Source organism: Pleurodeles waltl, chromosome 3_1, assembly GCF_031143425.1.
Source record: "Pleurodeles waltl isolate 20211129_DDA chromosome 3_1, aPleWal1.hap1.20221129, whole genome shotgun sequence".
In the NCBI taxonomy this organism is placed as follows: domain Eukaryota; kingdom Metazoa; phylum Chordata; class Amphibia; order Caudata; family Salamandridae; genus Pleurodeles; species Pleurodeles waltl.
The window spans coordinates 1228241427-1228247426 of NC_090440.1; positions in this window are offsets into that span (position 1 = coordinate 1228241427).

Consider the following 6000-nt stretch of genomic DNA (forward strand, 5'->3'; position numbering starts at 1 on the left):
CCCACAGGGGCACCTCTTGCGGGCCTCGTGGGGTCGCGGCCTCTACAGGTGTGCCTCCTCCTGTGATCAAGAGGCCGGGTGTTGATGGAGACTGTGCCTTCCCGGGGAGCGATGGATCGGAGTGGAGCAGAGACGGACGCTGATGAGGTCAGGCCCTGGATGGTTCGCTTGTTGAAGAACGTTGTGCCCTCTCTGTTGTGGGGCCTGGTTGGACGCTGCCTCTGGGAGCTGCTGGTTCTGGGTGGGGCCCCGCTGGAGCTGCCCCCACTGATACTTACCTCCTTCTGGCCTGCGCACCCTCTCCGGCTGCCTGGTATGGCTGGACTGGGCGGGCGGTGCAGGCGGGCTGGTGGCGCTGGGGCCCTGGTACTGAGGTGGTGGTCTGCCCGGCCCGCGGTGTCAGTTCGTGGGGCGCTACTGGGGGGCCCAGACTGATTCATGGGGGCATTGGCCTCTTGGAACTGGCGATAGATGTGCCCGACGACCACCTCTGCTGGGGTGCCTTCGCTGCGGCTCACATCCCCTCTGGCCTGGAGTGCGCCGCTTCTGTCTGGGGCCCTCTGGTCGGGTGAGGCCTTGCTGTTTGTGTGCCTGGACCGGATGTGAGGGGAGAGCTGTACTGTGAGCTGCCGCGGCTTTGGTCTCCCAATCCTGATCCTAATCCTGTTCTGCGGTGGAGTCCTGCTTTTCTTGGAGTGGGGACGTTGTGTGTAGGATCATAGCAATAGGGCAAGACAAACCCCCCAGACTAAAGTAGATCAGTACACCGCACTCAAGGACTTCTCTACCGGCCAGGCATCTGGTACACCCAGGAAGGTCGGCATAACCCCTGCCACCGCCCTCCGGACATGGCAACGTTCCTGAAGGCAATCCAGGTTTCCAGGGAGGCGGTCGAATTTAAGGTGGATGGGGTCCAAGTAGACTTATCCCTGGTCCGTCAAGACTTGCGGCAGAAGGCACAGAGTGTGACTGAGACTGAAACTAGAATTTCTACAGTGGAGGATGAAATGTCTGCACTTCAAGTGTGGATTACCCAGCCCACCCCAGGTGTCTGGCGTGGAGGAGAGGGCAGAGGACGCCGAAAATAGGTTGCAGAGAAACAACCTTCGTCGTGTGGGGTTGCTGAAGAAACTGCAGGAGGCAGAATGGAAGATCTTATGGAAACCTGTTTTCGTTGATGGGTGCCTGAAGGGAAGTTATCGAGCTGCTTCGTGGTGGAGAGGGCGCATCGGGCCTTGGCCAAGCGGCCTCCGTCTGGGGCACCTCCCCGGCCGGTAGTGATCCACCTTTTGAACCACAGGGACCGAGATCCCATTCTGCGGGAGGCCCGGGCCAAGGAGGAGTTGCGCTATTCTAAAGCTAAAATACAGCTTTTCCCAGATTATACTCGCGCTGTGCAATAATGGAGGCACTCCAACAAGGAAGTAAAACAAAAACTACGGCACTAAACATATGCTATATGCTCCTCTTTCATGCTAAATTGTAGGTGATATACGGTGCTTCTTCCCTGTTCTTCAAAACGCCGCAGAAAGCATGGGAATGGTTGACGGAGCAAAGGGAGCTGCACCCCAGAGGTGGCATAGTGGTGGACTGTACGAACGAGGCTGCAGCATGATCACCGAGGCCTGGTGTGGTGGCCTGCGAGCAGCGGCGGAGGTCTGGGCGGAGGCGCACCACGCATGGTGGAGGAGGGGGTGCCTTGGCAAGCCCGGCCCCAGGACCTGACTCGATGCAGGCAGATGGCCTCAACTCCTCCCTATCTGACACTCCTGCCATTTTTTACTCTTTAGGGCATCCTCCTTGATTGTAGCTAAGCCATGGCTTGAACTTGAAAGTGTGAATGGCATTATAATTTAGTTCTGTACTATGTCTAATCTGAGTCAATATAATCTCAGGCCTGTCCAGGATGGGGGGGCCGGGGGATAGGGTGGTGGTTATGTTCAGGAGTATGGCAGCACAAACAGGGTGCTCCCTCTCTTTACATACTAGTGCTAATACACTTTAGCTGTCAGGCGGATTATCCGTACATGAGCGGGGATACTTAGCAGTGGGTCATTCAGCACCTCCACGAGTTACTGTAGACTAGGATGTTTGTGTGGGCGACAGATGCTTCTGGGGTGGAAGTATGGGGTGGGGGGAGTTTGGGGGTTGGGCACTGTTTATGTAGTTACAGAGTTGCATACTGTATGTTGTTTTTATGTTTATAAGCAGGTTTTGTGCACCATAGATGCTTCACATAATTATACCTCGGACACGGTTGGAGGCCTGCCGGTGGAGTGATGGCTTGTGATTGCGCGATCTACCGCCCCACGCATTGTCCCTTGTCTGGAGGGACGCCCTACTGGCTGGAACCTAATATTCTTGTGGGGTAGATGATCTCAATCATCTCATGGAACATTAATGGGCCCCTGAACCGCATCAAATGGACCGTGGTGCTTAGATACATCAAAAGACACGCCCAGGGGGTGGTGCTGCTGCAGGTGACGCACTTGTTGGGTACCTGTTGCTTCTTCCTGGGGCGTTTTAGTTACATGTGAACATGGTTACACCCATCGGTCTGCCGCCCGTATCGACCTTATGTGGGCCCCGACGACGGACGTGTTGACTCTAAGGCCTATTCAAATCCTTCCTCAGGTATATCTGATCACGCCCCCCTGTTTGCTGAGTGGGGTGATGTGCCTCAGTTACAGCGACCAATCTGGAGGTTCAATGCCTGGCACCTCCAATCCCCAGAGTGTGCTAGTTTAATCGAGGGGGAACTTGAGGCTTTCTTTCAGCGCAATGTGCGCTCGGTGACCTCTGGGGCGACAGTGTGGGTGGCATGCAAGCCGACGATGAGGGGTATTATCAAGGGCTACATTGGCTTGCAGGAGCAGCGCTGGAGGGTGTAATGTGAACAACTTGAGGCTAAGATATTGGAGCTGTAGGGGTGTGATGGACGCCCAGACAAGCTGGCAGTGCAACTTCAGCTGTCCCTTGCGTGGTCGGAGCTACACCAAAGGTCTCTTGAAGTGGCCAAGCAATGTTGGCAGGCCTCAACTAGGAGGGTGTATGAGCTGGGCGATAAGGCAGGTAAACTGCCCTACTGGTTGGTGACACATGGGGGTGGTAGCCAGGGTGGAGCCTGCCGTAAGAGATGGAGAAGGGAACACCCATGTGGAATTAGATGTGATTGCTGGGGTCTTTGCAGATTATTACCAGGAATTGGATGCCAAAGACCCTCTCCCATGTTTGGTTGAGTGGGATTCTATATTCTGGGACCTACCGGTACCAACTGTCCCCTGTACACTTGCTCAGGACTTGGACCGACCACTGACGGTGGAGGAGGTGGATGCCACCATTTCCGTGCTGAATGGGGGTAGAACCGCAGGGCATGATGGCTATCCAATTGAATAGTATAAAAAATTCCACTCATTGTTGGTGCCTCATCTCCTGAAACTTTATGATGCTGCCCTGACAGCGGGTGCCTTCCCCCTGAACTTGACTGCGCCACGATTGTAGTCCTTCCTAAAGATGGACAAGCTCAAGACCAATGTGCGTCATATCGGTCAATCTCCCTTATAAACGCAGATCTAAAAGTATATGCTAAGGCACTGGCTCTGCGTCTCGCGCACACGCTGCCCCACTTTATTCATCCGGATCAATGTGGCTTTATGACTGGCAGGAGCAAGCGTCACTGTATCCGGCGATTCCACGTGGCCCTGTCCCATGACTCTTGCGCAAATAGCCCTCTGTTCCTTCTCATTATAGATTTCTTTAAGGGATTCAATACAGTTTCATGAGAATATATGGAGGTGGTCCTTGCAGGCATGGATTGGGACCCCTGCTTCGTCAGATGATCCATCTTCTGTATCAACACCCCACGGCCCAGGTCCGGGTGAATGGGGTACTTTACCGGACATTTCTGATTCGTCAGGGGACGCAGCAGGGCTGCTCCCTCTCTCCTCTTCCCGTTTTTGATTGAGCCAATGGCGTGTATGCTGCGGGCGATCCCCTGATGTAGGGCTGGAGGTGGGGGCAGTGGGCGGAGGATAGAGTTGCACTGTATGCCGATGACGTGCTAGTGTTTCTTAGTGATCTGTGCGTGTTGAGACCCAGATGTATGGAACTACTGGAGCGGTTTGGGGAAGTGTCTGGTCTTCTTGTCAACGCCGCATTGGTGGAGGTCCAGGGGGATGCGGAGGGTAGACTGTGGTGTCCTCATGTCCCCATGCGGAGAAACGCATTTAAATACTTGGGGGTCCACGTTTCCTCTCTGTCTGACCTAGCGTGGGTGCTAAACTTTGAGAACTTGTCAGCACATCTGGACAGGGAACAGCAGCGTTGGAGGGATCTCCCTCTCAATCCTATGGGGCGAATGGCCCTCCTCAATATGATGTGGCTACCTTGATACTTGTATCCCCTTGCAAACTACCCTTACCTCATGCCAAGGGTGTGGTTCCGTGCTATCACATCCCAGGTGGCTTTTCACACCATGCGGAAGTCCCCATATAAGGGGTGCATGGGTGTCCCGGATCTCTATATTTACTATCTAGCTGCCCAGGTGGTGCCCATAAACAACTGGTTTGCCGGGGGTTGGGATGACCCGGCATACCGACTGGAGATCCAGGAAGCAGGCTTTGGGGGCCTACTGGATATGCTTTATGGGGGGAAGGTTCCTGTACAGACTGCGTCTTGCACCTGAGTGGCGGTGCACTGTTGGAGGGCGGCTCTGAAACGTATAAAATGAGACCAACGTCTTAGTCAAATGACCCCGCTGTGGGGCAGCGACTGGCTGCACCAACTCACTGCACTAAAAGGCTTCTGCAGTGGGATTTAATAGGGATTACTTACTTAGGTGATGTCTATACGGGAGGTGACCTTATGTTAGCCGGGAGTCTGGGGAATAAAGCAGTGTCCCAAATGTATAAATCGCTATTCACAAAGCCTCAGATTGGTTAGACCATCTGCACCAGCGATGGACGCACTGGGTAGGGGAATTGGATGAGGACAACTGGCAGGAGGCATTGTTGGCCCCCAAGAGTTAGCCATATCAGCTAGGCTGCGAATGGTGCAGTTTAATTATCTTCATGCTTTCTAACTGTCCCCAGCAATAGTGTCCAGGTGTCGAGGATGTCAGACGGGCGGGGCAGCTTGTGCTAGGTGTGGTCTCCTCGGTGGAGATTTTTCCATGTAACCTGGAACTGTTCCCAGATACGACCATTTTGGAAGGGGATTAGTGAAGAACTGGCAGATATCCTGGGTCGTCCTGTTGACTTGGGTCCCCGGGTTGTGCTGTGGGGCTGTTGGAGGAATTAGGGGCCCAGGAGCGGATCGTATATTTATAGGGGTTGCGTGCCTGGTTGTCAAGAGGGATATCGCTCGTGGGTGGAAGCTGCCTGGGACTCCTTTGTTGGTGAATGGAGAGTGGGGGTGGATTGGTGCCCTCGTCAGGAAAAGCCTTTTTTATGAGGCCTGAGGGTGTCCAGAAAAACATGACAAAATATGGGGGAAATGGTGGGCCTAATGTACCGCCGAGCACTGGGTGTCCATCTACAGACCGCGTCCTATGTATTGTACTCATTTTCTTGTGATGTTGGAGCTTATTGCAAGTGCACTGTGTTTCACTTTTTTTCTTGAAAACAATAAAAAGTTGGTTCTTAAAAAAATAGAATTGTAGCATGTTTACAAGTATGATAGTGCATATCCCCTTCAATGATAGTTTAGAGATGTATGTGTTTGTTAGCAGATCACAGGAGTACGCACAAACAAGTAGAGCATAGTGAGTACATGGCCTTAACCAGTCTTGCAGTGTTGCAAGGGTACTTGCTGTGTAGAGTTGTGTGGATGTGTTTCAAATATGACGCCTTGCCCACACGAATGCACAAATTGCATGCAATACAGCACCGTGAGGCAGATTGTTGTGATGTACGGTGTGAAAGGCAGAATGATGTACCCCAAAAAATGTTACCAAACTAAAAGCACGTTGTCAGTAGCTGTGGGTTAAGTAATGGCTACAGG